This window comes from Delphinus delphis, chromosome 9, assembly GCF_949987515.2.
Source record: "Delphinus delphis chromosome 9, mDelDel1.2, whole genome shotgun sequence".
NCBI lineage: Eukaryota > Metazoa > Chordata > Mammalia > Artiodactyla > Delphinidae > Delphinus > Delphinus delphis.
The window spans coordinates 941,016-961,216 of record NC_082691.1 but is presented as its reverse complement, the minus strand read 5'-3'; the positions used below and the strand labels follow the sequence as shown (position 1 = coordinate 961,216).

At 37.8% G+C, this 20,201-nt stretch overlaps 1 protein-coding gene across 1 annotated transcript in view; it reads left to right on the top strand.

The window, feature by feature from the left end:
• Positions 1–20,201, top strand: part of LOC132431367 (metabotropic glutamate receptor 7-like) — a 51,735-nt gene that overhangs the window by 12,431 nt on the left and 19,103 nt on the right. The window lies entirely within an intron of this gene.

Here is a 20,201-nt window from a genome sequence, read left to right as displayed (position 1 = left end):
GTTCAAATCTCTGCTTTCCACTTGCTAACCATATGAGCTTGGGCAATTTACCTGATTACCTGAACCTCAATACTCCTGCCTATAAATGATGTTAATAATATTTCATCCTCATAGACTTGTTTTCAATGTTGAAATGAAGTCACTTACACCAAGCACTTAATACAATGCCTAGAGCATAGTAAAGTCTATTATTATTACTATTACTACTACTACTACTACTATTATTATTATTACTATCACGATGCCAGGTGCTATTTTTCCTATGCCTTATTCCATTATCTTCCGGCTTGTCCCCCCATTTCTGTCTTGTTTCTGTACAAGGGTAGGTTTGTCACAGAGCATTTTCTTTCCCTAGTGTCTGACTCTTAGTCATCAAGGTGACTGGTCCACGACCCGGCATTCATTGCTGCTCGTTGAAGCAACCCATTTTGAGAAGGGGAGTTGGATATTGATGCCAAGTTGGGTCAAGGAGAGAGAATTTTCTCTCTTCTGCACTCAGAGAGCTAAGTGAAATATTCAGGCCTCAGAAGGAGAATCAGGCAAAGGGCAACATGCTTAATTTCATACCTTGGTGATTAAGAACAAGTCAGACAGGCTGGATTTGAACTCATTTCCTTCATGTACTGACAACGGGATCTTAGGTGCATTTGTAACCCCTCTGAGGCTCAGTCAACATCTGAAAGAGACGAATAACATTATCAGGACCTAGCGTATAGCCTTGTTGTAATAAGTGAGTAAATCCTTTTAAAGCGTTCAGCACGTTGTTTGGCATATAAACACTTAATAAAATTTAGCTTCTTTGACTACTACCGCTGCTCATATTATTAAGTAGCTGAGCAAATCTGAGGCCCATTTTTTTCTTAGATTGCACATAATCGTTTGGACAACCAGCTCACATTGATCAACCGTTGCTTATATATAAACCCCCATGAACCCAAAGGTGCTTTAACTCTCTCGCAGTCAGAGCCTGTTCTGGGGGCAGAAGCAACACCGGCACTACCCCCGTCATCTTTGCCTTTATTGTCACTACACTCGCTTGCCGTACTGAGCACTTTCTGTGTGCCAGGCACCAAATTTAGCCCTGCGTATGCACTATATCATGTAGTTCTCACACTCAGGTGGGAGACATTATCATCATCCCCAATTTTCAGATAAAGACGCTGAGGTGTTGGAAAGGTAAGAAACTTGACCCACAGCAAGAGATGGAGCCGGAGTATTCAAACCCTTCTCTCTGACGTCAAGAACCCTTAAATATTAGCATACTACTACATCCTGGTAAGAAAATCTGCTTCCAGCCACTCTGGTGAGAGTAGAAATGATTCCCAATCCCCACATTCCTCTATTGCCCATGCCATCCTAGCCTCAGGACTAGGGGGGAAAGGAAGTGATCTCTTCAAAGAGCAGCCAAAGGGAACCTAGTTCCTTCTGCCTTTTCGTAATCAACTAACCAATATTTTACTTCCTTCTTAAGAGTCCCCACATGTTCCTTTTGGTACTTAGCTTGGCGTTTTAGAATTCTGACGTTCTGTACATGACTCATCCACTGTATTTCATGTTAATTTATTGAGGTCAAGTATAGGGTCTTACTCATCCTGAAGTCCAGTTATCCCCTGTCGCATCTAACTCTGTTCTTTTCTTCTTGTAGGACATCTGCAGATATTTATTTGAATTTTGTTGAATTGTTCTCATCAATAGTACATTAAAAGTTATACAGAAAGTGCTTTCTTATAAGGAAAACCATCTAAATAGATTTCTAGCTGTTTACTTTTTATAGCACTATTATAGAGATTATAGATCTCCAGGTAATATTTTTTAGATTGAGTTCTTCATATCATCTTATTTTTACATATAATGATAAATCTGAATTTTCTCTATCAAAGCTCCGAGACTTCACTGGCTTGTAACTTAGCTTGTTGATTATGTGTTGTTGACTTTTCCATTTACAATGATATTTGATCCTGGTAAGGATGGGGCTGGGTGGGAAGGTACATCTTAGGGCCATAAATTGGTTTTGTAGAGAACTAAGATCTAAAGTCTCATCATATTTCTGCAGAACTCATGAATCATTTTATTATAATTCCATTCATTCAGGGAGTATAAAACCATTTTCAAATTGTTATTCCTAATTTGTTCATCTTCTCTTCCTTAGTCTCAGTGAGAAGAGAGCAGGCTGAATGGAAGAAAGTCATTACGACCACTGGGGCCACTAGGGTAGGCATCAGTCCCAGAGTTTTGTTTTCATCTCTCCGCTATTAATATTGGCTAATGTCTTGAGTGCTTACTTGGTGCAAATTACTTAGCCGACCATGGCAAATGGATTGTGTCATTTCATCCCCTGATAGTCATACAATTAATGTATGTAATGTATGTATTATTATGATATCCCATAATGCATACATGGAACAGAGCCTCAGAAGTAGTTATTTGCTCATGAAAATATGGTAGATGTGGAATTTGGACTCAGGTCTGATAGACTCCTAAATCACTCCTAGTGATTTTTACCACTAAATTAAAGTTGTATACCTCTGGAGAGTAGATAGTTTCTAAAATTTCCTCAGCTCTAACGTTTCATAATTAAATTTTTGTCTGATTGCAAGCTTAACAATTAAGATGGGTAGGAAGGAATGCCAGCCTGTTGAATGGAATTTCCCTGAAATAAGCCTGTTTTGTGACACCAGTTCACTCATTCATTCACTCAGCATGTATTGAATGTTTGCTCTGTGCAAAGGCATTTTAGGCATCACAGTGGAGTGAGCGCCCCTTCCATAGACTCTCCTGCAGCACTCAGAGAAGTCTTGGACTGGTTTGCCTGTTATGGAATGGGGCTTGGTGATAGAAGCCTGGTTTGTCCTCCGCTGATAAAACTAAGACATACTCATATGAGTTTATAGGCATCTTGAAGCCGTGGGATAGTAACACACATGAATCTTACCATTTTTGCCTGGGATTAATGATATAAAGGCTTTGGATTTGGGTATGGAAAATGGGTGCAATTATGGGCGTGTTGGTTCTACATATATATGGACATCACGTGTCATCAGCCTGCAGCTACCTGCCATTCCTCACTACTCCTTTTCACAAACCAAACAAGTACCTTCTTACCTCTCCTGTGGATAAGCTCTTGACAGTGGCACTAGGGCCTCCCTCAATAAGTACATCATTGGCTAAACCAGTGGTTTCTCAGATATGCTCATTGAACAACCCTTAAGGTGGATTGACATTCCACTGCCTAGAATAGAATATGGTGTTCTTTAGAAATCGAGGGGAAAAAATAGGCCACCAGATGTACTTTCTTTAATTTAAATTGTTTATATATATATATATATATGAACAATTGTTATATATGTGTATGTATACTTGTTCATATATATGAATGATTTAAAATTGAAGATATATATATGTACATATATTTGTATATAAATATATATAAATATACACAAATATATGTATATAAATATACACACATATATATATATGTATATTTAAATTTTGGCTTCTGTTAGCAAGTAGTAAATTAAATTATTAGCAGATCCATACTGCAGGGAAATAACCAATCAGATTTCATTCAATAGCTTGCTTTTTTGTAGATTTATGGTTGTGATTTTATATCTGCAGGTATGTTTGCTGAAGAAAATATTTCTACCACTTTACACAAAATTAAATTCATTTAATACCAATGCAGCATGTCTCAAATGTCTTAATACAGTTTTAATCTTGAATCGCATCAGAAGTATGAAATTAGAAACATACCCCAAAATCATTTGAAGATATAATTACTTTCATTTCCCTTATACTTTTGAGACTTTTGAAAAATAAGTATTTAGTTGTACTTATCTGTTTCTGTCTCTCTAAGGATAGCAAACACTGAAACACAATTCTTTTTAAAAGTCAATATTAAAAATATATTGTCCAGGATGATCAAAACTAAGGAAGTGGCAAAGAAGTTCAAAAATTTAAACTTTCAAAGGGTGCTTTTTCTGTGAATGTGTAGTACTTGTTCTTCTGAAGGAATTAATCTTTTTTAAAATTTAATTAACGTATTTTTTATTGACGTATACTTGGTTTACAGCGTTGTGTTAATTACTGCTGTACAGCACAGTGACTCTGTTATACATAGGTATATACATTCTTTTTCATATTCTTTTCCATTATGGTTTATCACAGGATATTGAATATAGTTCCCTGTGCTATATAGTAGGACCTTGTTGTTCAGCCAATCTATATATACCAGTTTGCATCTGCTAATCCCAAACTCCCAGTTCATCCCTCTCCCACCTGCTTTCCCCTTGGCAGCCACCAGTCTATTCTCTATGTCTCTGATTCTGTTTCTGTTTCATAGATAGGTTCATTTGTGTCATATTTTAGATTCCACATATAAGTGGTATCATGGTATTTGTCTTTCTCTTTCTGACTTACTTTGCTTAGTATGATAATCTCTAGCTGCATCCATGTTGCTGCTGCAAATGGCATTATTTCATTCTTTTTTTTATGGCTGAGTAGTATTTCACTGTATATATGTACCACATCGTCTTTATCCATTCATCTGTTGATGGACATTTAGGTTGTTTCCATGTCTTGGCTATTGTGAATATTGCTGCTGTGAAGATCAGGGTGAATGTGTCTTTTTGAATTATAGTTTGGTCTGGATATACGCCCAGGAGTGGGATTGCTGGATCATATGGTAGGTCTGTTTTTAGTTTTCTGAGGAACCTCCATACTGTTTTCCACAGTGGCTGCACCAACTTACATTCCCACCAACAGTGTTGTAGGAGGGTTCCCTTTTCTCCACACCCTCTCCAGCATATGTTATTTGTAGACTTTTTACTGATGGCCATTCTGACTGGTGTGAGGTGGTACCTCATGGTAGTTTTGATTTGCATTTCTTTAATAATTGGCAGTGTTGAGCATCTTTTCATGTGCCTATTGGCCATCTGTATTTCTTCTTTGGAGAAATGTCTCTTTAAGTCTTCTGCCTATTTTTTTGATTGGGTTGTTTGCTTTTATTGTCATGAAGTTGTATGAGCTGTTTGTATATTTTGGAAATTAAGCCCTTGCTGGTCGCATCATTTGCAAATATTTTCTCCCATTCTGTAGGTTGTCTTTTCATTTTGTTTATGGTTTCCTTTGCTGTGCAAAAGCTTGTAAGTGTGATTTGGTCCCCTTTGTTTATTTTCATTTTTATTTCTATTGTCTTGGGAGACTGACCTAAGAAAACATTGGTATGATTTATGTCAGAGAATATTTTGCCTGTGTTCTCTTCTGGAAGTTTTATGGTGTCATGTCTTATGTTTAAGTCTTTAAGACATTTTGAGTTTATTTTCGTGTATGGTGAAAGGATGTGTTCTAACTTCACTTGTTTATATAAGGCTGTCCAACTTTACCAACACCACTTGCGGAAGAGACTGTCTCTTTCCCATTATATATTCTTGCCTCCTTTGTCAAAGATTAATTGTCAAAGATTAACTGAGGTGTGTGGGTTTATTTCTGGGCTCTGTATTCTGTTCCATTGATCCATATGTCTGTTTTTGTGCCAATACCACGCTGTTTTGATTCCTGTGACTTTGGAGTACTGTCTGAGTCTGGGGTGGCCATGCCTCCAACGTTGTTCTTTTTCTTCAGGATTGCTTTGGCAATTCTGGGTCTTTTATGGCTCTGTATGAATTTTAGGATTATTTGTTCTAATTGTGTGAAAAATGTCATGGGTAATTTGATAGGGATCGCATTCAATCTGTAGATTGCTTTGGGTAGTGTGAGCATTTAACAATATTAATTCCTCCAACCCAAGAACATGAGATGTCTTTCCATTTCTTTGAATCATCTTCACTTTCCTTTATTAATGTCTTACAGTTCTCAGCGTATAAGTCTTTTGCCTTCTTGGGGAGGTTTATTCCTAAGTATTTTATTTTTGGGGTTGTGATTTTAAAAGGCATTGTTTTTTTACATTCCCTTTCCGATATTTCATTGTTGGTATAAAGAAATGCAGCCAATTTCTGTATGTTAATCTTGTATTCTGCTACCTTGCTGAATTCGTTTATCAGTTGTAGTAGTTTTCATGTAGAGTCTTTAGGGTTTTCTATATGTAGTATCATATCATCTGCATATAATGACAATTTTACCTCTTCCTGAAGGAATTAATCTTGAAGTTCTACTAAGACGTGTGGGATACCTGTTTTAATGAGCCACTACTTCCTGCCTGAGATTGCACTATGCACCAGAGATTCTAGAATTAGCATAATAAAACTAATAATGCACACAACAACAACAAATCTTCACAAACCTTCCTTGCAAGGAAGTAAAGTCCACTGGAAAAGCAGACAAGTGACACACACATTCAAAATGGCAGTGATTCTCAAACATTTATGTGCTGAAAAATCATGACAAGCATGATAACCAGGGCAATTACTAGACCCCTTCTCCAGCTGGTCAGGTGTAAGGTCCTGTAACTCTATTTTTGGTGAATGCCTCCAGGAGAGTCTGAGACAGATGTTCTCAGTTGTCGTCGACCTTTAGTGTGCATCAGATTTGCTTGAGAATATCGTTAAAACACAGATTGCTGGGCTCCAGTGCCAGAGTTCTAACCAGTTCCCAGGTGTGGCTGATATTGCTGGCCCAGGGACCACATTTTGAGAACCACCTTTCAAAACTCTGCAGTATGCGATTGTGTGTGTTGTGAATGAGACGGGCCCAGAGAACCAAAGGAGGGCAAAGGGACTCTGCCCTAAATTAGTCAAAGGTAACAATAGCAGCTAGAATTGGTTGACCCAAGAAAAAATTATAAGAACTTTACCTGCATTTGCTCATTTAATCCTTTCAGTAAGGTACATAGGTGCTACTTAGTGTTCCTCTTTTACAGGGGTGTCCAGAGAAGGTAACTACTTTGCCCATGTCCTAAACTGGTAAGTAACAGATTAAGAATTCAAGTCTAGGAAGTCTGATTCCAGAGCCCACACCTCTACCCTTTCTGCATGTAGAGAGGAGTAAAGGGTTGTCAGTGAAGCCTTCCTGGGGGCCCTGGCCTCTGAGTGTAGATAGAAGGATGAGTGGACATAAAGATCATTATTTGTGTGTGGTGGGGGTAGGGGGGAAGTATCAGGGCTTCCAGAAGAGCCCACCCTCCCCATACATCTGCTATAAGCAAGTCTGATGATCAGGAGTCTGGAACATGAGTATGACTATGGGATACTGAGAAGGGTTCTAGAAGCCTGAGGTTAGAGTTCTGGATCAGTTAGTAGGTAACAGAAAGTGAATGAGTGATTTACCTTACTTTCCACGGGTAGCAGGAAGTTTGGAGTTAGTCCCTCTAGCGTTAGTCCAGCAGCTGAAGGGCATCACCAGGGGACTGCGTTGCTTAGCTCTTCCAGCTTCCACATCTCTAGCACGTCCACATAGCTTCAAAGTGACCCCAGAATCCCAATAGTGTTCCAGCAATTTGGGCAGGAAGAAAGAAAAGGGGAAAAAAAAAAGGAATTAAGTAAGAAAAAAAAGGCAGTGTGTAAATCAGAGAGCAAATTTTTTACCACAGATGGTCAGCAGACTTGCACTTAGATTTCATCAGCTCGGATTTTAAACTGGCCACCTTAGCCTTAAGGATAATGGGGTCTCCTAAACCAGGGCTCTGATAGTAAGGAATAAGGAGAGAGTGGTACTGATTAGCAGTGCCTGCTGTCCCAAACAAATATTATCCCCAAACTATTTTTTTATCCTATATTTTACTTTAAAGAATGGAGGGGAAACATTATGTATCTGTAAATAGCCTTTTAGAAAGGGTACAATTATATAGTTATACAACCCCCTGGAGGGCTCCTTTCTTCTAAAATCTCTTTAAAAACTGTTCAAGGTTAAGGACATTTTTATCTTAATTTAGTAACTTGCAGTCGATTATCTTGGAATGACATCCTCTCTCTGCAGATGTTCTGTCAGGCTTTAGAAAATTCTAGAAGTGGACAGAGAAGTGTTATGGTACATGTATTTGCAATATGCACGTCTTTGAAATGAAATCCATTTAGGGACCAAAAGGCATTTTATGTCTTTGTTATACATTTTCACATATTTTCCTTTCCAGAATTCCTTTGAGCAAATCTGTTAGATGTAACCCATCCGTTTCTCCCATCTGAATTCTTTATTACTAAACATTCTTCAGTATGCTCTCACTCCCCTCTGTCAAAGGCGTTTCTCTGGGTCCTCACCCTTCTCATCTCATATGTGAATGTGTATCTTAAACTGGAGCAGCAGTCTGCTATGACTTCTCCATAACTTGAAGAACCCGTCTTTGTGGGAAAAAAAGTAGACTTACTAACTTAAAATGCGCACAATGTTTCTGAGAATTAAAAACTAAGATAAAAACATAAGCAATGGAAAAAACTTACAGTTGATCCTTTTCAAATACTTTATTTTACAGAGAAGGCAACTGAGGTTTAAAGAAAAAATGCGTTAGTTAAACACTAAATAATAAACCTTAAACCTCAGTGGAGCAACACATGGACGGTTCATTTCTCACTCACTCAGGAGTGTAGTATGGACTTTGGTGGTCTGAGGGTCAGTTTTCTGCTCAGTTATTCAGGGACCCACCACCTTCATCAAGTGGCTCTACGTTTGTCCTAAAATGGAAAGGAGAGAGGTAGCTGCAAGCTACAATTATCAACTCGTTTTTCTTCAGACATAAACTCTTCAGGTCACCTCTGGTCACATTCTTTGGAATAGAACCATACCCAGATGCAAGCGGAGATGGAGAATGTTGTTCCTATCTTGGTCCTAGTGAGGCCTCTACAGGCTGGAGGAGCTAATTAAAGTGTAGTCAACAGCTCGTTGTTTCTGCCACAATGAGTGATTAGCCTAAGACTGTGGATTAATTATGTGTGTGTGTCACATATACATATACTACACACAAACATATATATGTGTGTGTATATATACATTTTTTAGCATGAGTTGACACATGGGGCTTCTGCCGTATCAAAAGAGTACAAACTGCCTCTTGGTGCTTTTTCTTAATTGAAGTTGACTACTACTATCTATTTCCCTTCATTTTGCTACCTCTCCCCCGCCTTTCAGTACTATATGAAAATTCTGAAAGAAATAATTTCAAAGTTTCCAGTGCTTTTAAAGGTAATAGAATACTCAGACCTTAACAATTTTCCTGTGTGAAACTTTTGCTAGACTAAAATAATTAACTTATGAAAAGTAAATTTAGATTGATACAAAAGAGAAAATAAGCTGATTTTTTTTTTTTTTACACAAATACCCTGAGCCAGGGTGGAAAATAAATGGAAAATTGGAGGAATTTAGATCCTTTTGTTGTAAATTTAAATATTTTTAATTGTAAAAATAATACAGGCTCATTGCAGAAACTCCAAAATTGAAAGGATTTAAAGAAAAAAGGAAAAATAACTCAAAATCCCATTTCTGATAAATCATCTCTGTAACATTTTTGAGGGTATCTTTGGAAACTTTTTTGTGACGGGGTGCATATAAATACAATGCAAGTGTAAAATACCTTTAATTATTATATCAAACTACAAAACAGTTCTATAAGATTTTTATTTAGTAATATAAGTATGATTACTCATCACCTAATAAAAATCTGCAGCATCATTTTTAATGGTTGACAGCATTCTATTATTTATTTAACCAGTCCCTACTGTTCAACATTTAGATTATTCCTGTTTTGCTTTGCTAAACAATGAGACAAGCATCCTTGTTCATATGTCTTTGAGCATTTGTTTATTTCCTTAGAGTGGACTTCTAGAACTTGAATGGCTGGTTGTCAGTTCTGGTACATACTGACATATTGTCTTCCAGAAAGGTTACCGTGCTTTTTATTTCTACCAAGAATTTAACATCCAGTGTGGTTTCTTACACACACTCATCAGTACCAGTATTATCAATATCAATACCAGTAGTATCAAGTTTTTTAAAACTTTGTCATTCTAGTCAGTAAAACATGACACCTGAATTATTTTATTTGTATTTCTTTGATTAATAATAGCAAGGTTGAACATATTTTCATATCTTTATTGGCTGTTAATACTTTTTAGTTTGTGACTTTATGACATCCATTTTCATCGATGTATAAACAACCTTTTCTATATCAATGTGTTTATTTTGTTGTAAATGCAATTTTTTTCTCTTCATTTATTAATTTTTATTTTGTGTGTGTTGAACTTCTTTAATACTGTCAAGTCTATTCAAAAACCCTTTAATGAACACAACAAATGTGGAAAATCAGTCATTCTCCTGCATTTTGTAATCAATTTATTTCCTTTTGGGCAGTATGGAAATGTAAGTTCTTATTTCATCTTATGGTTGGAAAGAATCTATTCCCTTGGAAAGGGATTATAGTCTCCATGATGCAGTAATGGGAGATTTTATAGGGTAGGCAGGGTCTACAGAAGAAAAAACCCTAAATCACACTCCATTGGTGGTTGCCTTATTTATAAAAACGGCATTTGAGGTTGTGTGACTGCCATCAGGTAAGCAAAATTAATTTTTAGCATGAAATACTCCTATCAGCAAGAACAGCCTAGGATAGGCTAGCAGGAAGAAGTGAGGGGTTATGGGATTGGGGCATAGCCTCTGTTTCCTCCAATGCAGCTGGAAATTTAAACTCTGGGGCTCCTGCTTGATCCAGTCAGCCCAGCTAGTATGTGTTGCCAGGTAGGGTGAATAGACTCAGAAGTACAAGAGCTCATCCTTGGTCCCCTCTGGAAGTGAGCAGAGAATACTGTGTCAAGCAGAGGTGATCAGTCCATGGTCTGGAGACTTGGATCTCCTCACATAGTCCTTAAAGTCAGGGTGAGACAAAATGCCAATACAAATTATACTGATGACAGTATCAATGAGGTGACATTGAGTCCTTTGACCCAACGTGTGTCTGCAGTGTGCCATCCATTAGTAAATGGGCAAAGCCATTTGACAGATCTATCTGATACAGTGAATGAATCTGACACTCATATTTTGAAAAACTGAAACTGTATCCATTTGTCAAGAACAGTGGCTACTTGTTCTGCTTTATTCCCCCTGGTAGAACTAGATAGCATTGCAGACAGTAAGACGTTCCGGCATTTCACCCTGGAGTAGCCCCAAAACTGAAGAAGCTGTCTTATCAGTAGTTAGCTCCTTGTCACCAAGAATATTAAAGTAGATTTGTATGATTAGCAAATTAAAGAGACTATAGTGCCTACCACTACTGTATTCACTAAGGCACCCAAGTTATTCTAAAGAAATCCTAATAATACATTAGGACCGTTTTGAATATTTTTATTTGATTAGCCATAATCTTCTAGTTATAACATCCATCACCATCTTGACCACTGAAACTTGGCCTTCTTTTCTTACAGCCTAGCCCTGTGGTCTTGGGCTAATCACTAACCTGCTTAGATACAATTTTCTTCTCTATGAAATAGAAACAATATTATATGCTTTGAAGGACTGCAGGAAGATGAGCTGTAATGTTTATCAAGTGCCTAGTAAGTAGCCTGGCCCATAATAAATACTTGGCTAATTGTAGATGTTAGTTTCATTTTTAGTTTTATTTCCAAACATTGCTCTTTACTTTTGGAACTCTAAAATTTGTTTTGAGAGTGGAGGACTTGTTGTTTGGATTCCTCCAACACTCTCTGTATATTCTGTACTTCTATCCCTACATCATTTATATTAATGGAATAAATGATCTTTGGTCTGGTGATTCCAAGGTGACGAGGAGCTAAGTGGAGGTTCAGTATACACCTGGAAGTATGGATTTTCATGCCCAGTGCAAATGTGGGAAAGGCATTATTCCCACATTATAAAGGGGGTAAAGACCTCCAACTTGAGGAGACTCTGGGTTGAGAGATGAGAGATTTACAGGTACTGTGTTTATCCTACAGGGTACCACAGGGGCTTTTATGTTCTGTAGCAAGAATTTGCACCTTATACCCTTGTAGTTAGAAGTAAAGCGTACCACATAACTAATATCTAGTAAGCATTAGAGTTAGAATAAATACCATTTATTTAACGTTTCTTTTGTGTTAAGCATTTTACAGTTACAACATATGGATGGATACTATATTGTAATGGTTAAGAGTGTAGTTTTTTGAGCTAGATAATCCTGGATTGGAATCTCATCTTTATTACCTCTTTTTTTTGTTTTATTGAGATATAATTGACAAAATTGTAAGATAGTCAAAGAGTATATCATGATGATTTGATATACATATGTGTGGCAAAAGGATCCTTCCCATCACGTTAATTAATACATCTAACAGCTCATGACACCTTTTTCCTTTTTTTCTTTTTGTGGTGAGAACACTTAAGTTCTATTCTCTCAGAAAATGTTAGTTATACAATACAGGATTATTGACTGTAGTAACTATGTTATACAGTAGATCCTCAGACCTTATTCATCCTGCAGCTGAAAGTTTGTACCCTTTTACCAATCTTACCCTCTTTTCCCCACCCACACCCCAGCCTCTGGCAACCAGTTTTCTACTCTCTCTTTCTATGAGTGTGGCTTTTTTTCTTTTTAGATTCCATATATAAATGATATCATTAGTATTTATCTTGTCTGGCTTATTTCATCAGTATAATGCACTCCTGTTTCATCTATATTGTCACAAATGAAAGGATCTCCTTCATTTTTTAAGGCTGAATAATATTCCATTACCTCTTAAATGAGTGACTTTTGGTACATTGTTTATACTTTCTAAGCCTCAGGGTTTCTTTTCTTCTGTAAAAAAAAATATGTATATATATATATATATATATATATATATATATATATACACACTAACAGGTTATTTTCTGATATGTGGAATGTTTGTTGAATCAACAAATAATTAGTTGAGATCATAAATGTGACACTTAGCACTGTATTAACATTTATTAATACTCTCCCTGTTAATTTCTACAATAAATTGTATAATAAGTAACAATAATAATAGTACTAGTAGTAGTTTTAGAAAATGCATAGGATGTGCCAGGCATCATATACTGTACTACCCTCCTTCATGTGTACCACAAGTTACATGTGGATATCATCTTCCACGTTGTTTCCTTTAAAGAAAATTGAAGCTCAGCAAGATTGAGTAGCTTGCTCCAGATATGAACTCAGGTCTGAATCACTCCACATATAGGTTCTTAATTACTCCATGTCTTTAATTCCACATCTGCATTTGTTTGTTGTTGTTGTTTTTAACTTTTCAAGCATCTGAAATTCCTTTCTCTTTGGGGAATTTTCCACTTTGTGGGTCTTGATGAGAAACAGAGCCTTCCTCTCGTTATACAAGCTGAACATGTCAGATACACTGTTTACTCACATGCTCAGTCTCCCTTACAGATGGAAAACAGTCGGGCGACCTCGGGTTGGCCAACTGCACTCCTCTCTTGGATTTTGAATTACAAATAAATGATGTAAAGAAGCAAGGCCAGCAGTGCTGGGTCAACCTCCTGTTTCCTGTTCCTGCTTGGTAGCAAGGCCAGCTAGGACTTATAACATCACTTTGGCCTGATCCTATAATTGCAATAGCATAGCCCTGGCTTTCGGTTGTTTAGTCTGCTTCTAGTTACTGAGACCTAACTATAAACTACCAAAAGTTTCCTTTTCTGCTCAAATTAGCCATATATGGTTCCTGATGATTACAAATAAGACCTTTCCTGATATACAATGGTGACCTACTTATCCAGGCAGATGTAACATCGTCCTGGCAGGGACAGAGGGCAGGCAAGTTCCTTGAACAGCTGAACAAGAAGGAAAAGACCTAAGAAGGAAGAATTGAAGCCAGTTCTGCTTGTGTTATAATTCTACCCGCAGCTGTCTCTGTTTCACAGACCACATGCTAAGGACCATGTCCCTTCCCCTGTAACAGACGAGCAAAGTAGACCCAGGCCTTCCAACCCAGAGACCAGCTGAGCTGTACCGTGGACAATCTAGGATGTGAAAGACTTCACTCAATGTCTTTGTCACTTGACACGTTGTTCCTCTCTTTGGGAAGTAGTTTCTTTGTGTGACAAGAATATGCTAAACCAACACTTAAGTGGACAGAGGTGAAAGATGCCAAAATTAGCTACAGAAAAAAAGGCTAAAGACTTGTATTTTCTGTTATTTGAAGGTGTTAAGACCCCACATAGAATATGAGTCCTTTAAAGGAAAGCTGTGAATGGCCCAGGGAATGTTGGAATTTCCATGTGGCAATATGTTCTTGATCGGTCATGATGATGATGATGGTAGCATCAGTAGCATTTATCAGTGTTTCCTGGGTGAGAGGCACTTTATCCTAATGACCTTTTATCCCCATGACAACCCTGTGAAGTAGGAAATACTGTTTCAGCATCTTCAGGGTTTTTCTTCTTTTTTTTTTTTAATCAGGAATTTATCCTACATCACAGTTGGGTGGTAGAACGACCAGAACTGGACACTAGCCTTTCCTGAATTCCCAGAGTGTGATCTTAGCAGTTGTATTGCCTGATGCAGAGCCATGTAAATGTTGCCAAAGCAATGAAACGTGTACCTATTTCTAACAGATTCTAACTCAGAAGCTCTGGGGTTAAGTGCAGAGCAGTTGAGTGTGATTGTCTTTACAGACAGTAGATAACTTAAGAGAAGTTGTTTAAAAGTATATTTGCATATTGCACTACACTGTCATATCTGTGATTGGTTAGCTATTGAGTTACTAACACAAATCCCAATACCATCTCTAATCTCATTCATCTCTTGTATGATATTTGACCTAATAGAGGCAGTTTTTTTTTTTGTTCTTTCTCACAAACACACATCGAACATCCAAAACATGCTTACCATTTGTGAGCATATTCTCTTAGTTATTTAGGAGTTGAGTAAGAGTGAGAGGGAAGGGCTTCCCTGGTGGCGCAGTGGTTGAGTGTTCTGCCTGCCGATGCAGGGGACGCGGGTTTGTGCCCCGGTCCGGGAAGATCCTACATGCCGCGGAGTGGCTGGGCCCGTGAGCCATGGCCGCTGAGCCTGCGCATCCGGAGCCTGTGCTCCGCAACGGGAGAGGCCACAACAGTGAGAGGCCCGCATACCGCAAAAAAAGAAAAAAAAAAAAGAGTAAGAGAGAAAAAGACACATAAATATGAAATACGGTCATCATTTTTTTAATATCCTTTATGTTGTTAATCCCTCTTAGCATTTACTGCCATTCACTCATTTGTATTATTTGGGGTATAGCAGTTTATTCACACAGCATTTTTACATATGGCTTATCATTTGTATTCTATTTTAATAACACTAATAATTAATAGACTATCGACAAACTCATCAGACCCTACATATTCATTTCAAAATCATGAAAATAAGGTGGAAAGTGAGGTGTAAAGTGGAAAATCTATGTGTATGTTTTCATTGGTGGAATGAGGAGCTACCTGAATATCACTCCTTTAGCTTTTCCTTCAAATGGTGCACTTTTTCCTCCATGCATAGGAGTCACTTCCATTAGGTAAACAGTAGTCTTGAGGGCAAACCTCAGAAGTAGAAACAGGAGGAGAACTTTTCAGTTATGGTAAAATCAAACATATTTTTCTTCAGTCGTGAAAAAAAAAATTCTTCATGAGAAGTTCAACCACCGTGAGTTCCATGGTGAAAAACTTTCCCCTTATAGATGCAACTTCCCCCAGAATTCTGAGAAATGTTGGTAGTAGAGAGGGGTGTTGCATACACCTGTTTCATTTCCCTCTGACTTTTCCTTCTCCTTTCTCTATTGACATTAAAATCTATAGTGAAAGCACGTAGTAAGCAGTCTGGGACAATTGATATGACATTTGATCTAAATCTCCAAAGTCTATTTTAGATGGGATGCTATGAGAGTCACAGGAGGGGAAAAAATCTAGAATTATTCTTATGTGATCAAATGTACTAAAATAACAAAAGGAAATCTTATTTCTAGCTAATGAAATAGCATTCCTTATATGATGTCATATTATGGCAGAAAAGAAATATATGCGTCTATTTTCTTCTATATTAAAACTGCTAAGGAGTGGGGACCGATGAACTAAATCAATTGTTTTGGGTTCAAGTTGTAGTTTTTAGTAGCCATGCTTCTTAGCAAGTTTTCAGAAGCAAATGTAGTTCGTTTACTATCACCACTAAATGTGCAATTGTGTAGATTTGTGGAAAAAAGTATTATCAAATATATATACTTTAAAATGATTTGTGTAAATTTATCTATTCATATGATTATTCTCCCCAAGTAAATCAAAATCTACTATATACTATGTTTTTCTTCTATAGCTTAAAAGGGGAATGTATGTTGAAACTTATTCAAATATTTATTAGGTGTCTACTAAGTGCCAGGCACTCTACTAGGCAGTAGAGATGTTGTATTAGAGGTGGAAAATGTCCTTGACCTCCAGAACTGATACTCTTGTAAGAGAAATACTGGGTCAAACTAAGTCAACAGTTTCTTTGGCTACAGAGCTTTTTACGAGTCTTGTGAATTATGAGTCTCTGATAAGGAGATGTAGTGGACAACAGATCCCAAATTTACTTGAAATCTTCCGTCATGGACTGTCTCGTAGGATTTATGATCCACTGAACACACCTTGAGAGACACTAGTATTCTACAGTGGTTAGTTGTTTTCTATTAAACAACTATATACTGAATCCATGATATTATTATCTGGATGTTTTGGAGGATACAATGATGTACATGGCCACTGTGATGATAAGGGGGTCCAGTTTAGTTAAGAAGAGAAACCACAGGAGTTATAACTTAATGTAACAAAGAAATACACACACATATACATATATTTATATGTAAATTATTATTTATCTAGTATACAATGTCTTCTGAAGAAGATAGAGTTGTTTGTAACTTGGGATCTCACAGGAGGTTTCACAGAGAAGGTAGACCCTGAGCTGGGCAGAATTTCAGTAAGTTAATTTGGTTCTGACCGTACGATAAAATCAGGTATTTGCATTGGTCAATCTGACCTTGATGGAACAGCATTCCATTTGCAGGGAATAGTGTGATCAAACATGCAGTGGTGGAGATTGCCAGATGGTAATATTCCAGTACCTGGAAAGTGTTGAAACATCTGCTTTCTCCACGGTCTAGAAAAGTGAATCTCAAGTGAAATGCAAGTATAATGGAGGCCAGTGCTCTTTGCTGTGTACACTGCTTTGATTCTACAACATGCAACAATGTAGTGATCTGTTTCAGATTGTCATTATTCGAGAGGGTTCTTAGTAACAGGAGTGGAAAAGGAAGACCTCTCTTCCTGTGTTTCTGCCCTATGCTCTTAAGCCAGAAAAGGTACCAACATCACTGACCTGACCTTGTCTCAGGTATCTATCAGAATCTACTAGAATCATTCTAGTGAAAGGTAACTAGACGTCCAAAGGACTTAAAAGGTACACTATAACCTTTGTATACTTTATCTACCTGGTGAAACAAAAATGTCACCTGTGTGGTCCCCTTCCCTAGAAATACCAGTATGTTTTTCCAGTGCATGGTAGAACTTTGCAGGTAAAACTGGGATAAAGGTGAAGAACAGTCTTAAAATTCTAGTCCTTGAACAGCACCTAACACACAACAGGTTTTCAGTAATCTTAGCAACAGTATTCACAAATAATGACCATCAGCGTAACTGCTCTTTTGTGCCAAAATACATTACCATATTACTTTTTTTCCTTCAGCTTTACAACTTGGGTTCTATTATTGTTTCCATTTTACAGATTAGGAAAGTGAGGCTCAGAGATGCTAAGTCACTTGGGCAAGGTCACAGAGCTTGTAGGAGATAAACCTGCACCCTTACTGTTGGATCCTACAAACCAGACCATAATTTAAGTCCTTCAAAATATACCTCAGAACATTTGAGTAAATTAATGAATAAATCCTCCTAGTCAGACTGACCAGATCATTATATTAGGTTCAGCTGTAAGTGGAGGAAAGTCATAATCATAGTTGGACAGTTAATACAGTAATTTACTTGCTTTGAATTTTCTAAATGATGTTTAGCTAGTAGTTTCATGATGATAACCATCGAATAAAAACAGGCATATTTTTGGTGTTTGGAATAAGATCTCATATTGAGTAAAATACATATTGATTCCTAGACCTATATGATGTGAGTAACAGATGACATTGAGATGCCATCTAGAAGTACTCCTGTGCAGTTCATCATGTCAACCCAGCTAATAATTTTAGAATGTTCAGAGTGAATAATATATGCAGCCATAAAGCATATTTCTAATCAATGCAAATAATGTTTTTCCTATGCTAAACCCAGAGTTAAGTTACAACACGCATCATAAGATTAATGGGCCATTTTTTCTTCATCACTTTGCTAAATTACTTAGTCTGGAAACCATTCAGAAGATTGCGAATTGGGGCTGAGCAGTAGTAGTGAGACTGTGCCTCTGATGATGAAACTATTTCCACCCCGACCCCTACCGCTCCCTTCTTGGGAAAGAAGGCAACATTTCTCCTAGAAAAAGTCACAGGTTCATAAGCTGGCTTGTATAATACGTTTGGAGGAATAGTGTGTCTTTTAAGCAGAGCCTATCTCGGCATATAAAATAATTTTTACCTACCATTTAATGAAATTAACACTCACTTTGAGGCTAGGTCTTTTGCCATTTGACTCCTGGATCACGTCTATGGATATATGTTTTTCTTGAGACGAAGTGTGAACCCAATATAGTATCCATCATTCAGTCTATCTAGCTGACGTACATCCTCTGAAGCACAAGCTCCCTGAGGCCAGGCACTTTATCTGCTCTATCAGTGTAGCCCTGATGCGTAGTGTCTAGCTTTTGGAGATTCTTAATAAACATTTGTACTGAATAAGGTATGAATATGGTGAGCAAAAGTTGGCTTCCCATTTTACCGTCAAGAGTACCCCACTCATGTTCTGTGAACACTGGATAGCAGAATCTTACTATGTTATTTTTCTGTTCCCTTTGCAAGTTTCCTGAAAGGGCATTCCTGTCCTTAGAATGTCCATCTCCTCCCATCTTCCTGGAGAATAACTCTTCTTTCTTAAATACTTAGCCCCATTATTGACTCTTTAAGATTGAATGTATTACCTCCTTACAAACAGAAAAATGCAGTGGTTTTTTTTTTTTTTTGGACATTTATCACCAGAAAATTATTCTAACACCTGAAATTCTGGACCTAAAATGCCTGGACTAGTGGTTCTCAAAGTCTGGTACCCAGACCAGCACATCAGCTGCACGTAGGAATTTTTAGAAATGAAAGTCTTGGGCCCTGCTCCAGACCTACAGACTCGGACACTCTGGGGGTGGGCCCACTACCTGTTTCAGCAAGCTCTCTTGGTGATGCTGATGCATACTCAAGTTGGAGACCCACTGCTTAGACCTAGAACTTAAGGTTTAGGCTTTGGACAGATCTGAGTCCTAAACACTACTGAGACACTGGAGTGACCACGAGCAAGTTACTTCTGGGAACCTCTTAGCATCTGTGTGCCTTGCTTAGCTAATAGTGATTTTAATTAATTAGAATAATGCACACGGTGTACTCGAGAGTAACCAAAGCATACTTTATGTTCCATAAATTCTAGCTGTTTACCATTATCATCAATCAGAGCTTACTGACACGTCCTGAAGACATTCTTCTAATAAGTGTAATAATGTGGTTTGTAAAATTAACAGCTTAGAAGAGCATATTACGAAGTTCATCAGACAGGGTCTCAGCAGGAAATCAGGGGTACATCAGTAAGGATAAATTGAGCCCAATGTAGAGAATCAAGAGATAGTGTAGTGCCCTGGGTTCAGTAAAAGTGTGGCTACTTTATAGGAGATGAAAGAGAAAGGAAGCCTTGCTGGAGAGAGAGTCCTCCCCAAAGATGCTGTGACGCCCCACAGAGAAGCACTATACGTTAGTTGGGGGATGCGGCCGACTCCCAGCAATTTGGCAAGAATTAATACCCTAACTTCATTCCCCTCCTTCATTCCCTACAATCTTCTATTGGTACTCTTCATTGGTGAGCCAAACAGAAGCCAGAGCAAGGACACTTACTAAGATAGGCCATGCAAGCCATCCATATAGAGTTGGGTGGAGAAAGGATGTGGAAGGGCAAATAGGACATATTTCCCGCAGGTGGTGAGCGAGCTGTAAAATCACTCGCCCTTCTAACATCATTGCCATTGCAGGAGCACGGAGGAGCAAGTGGTTAGTTCTGACTTGGCAGATCCAGGAGACTGCAGGACAGAACTGGTATATGAGTTGGGCTTTAAAGGTAGATTTGAA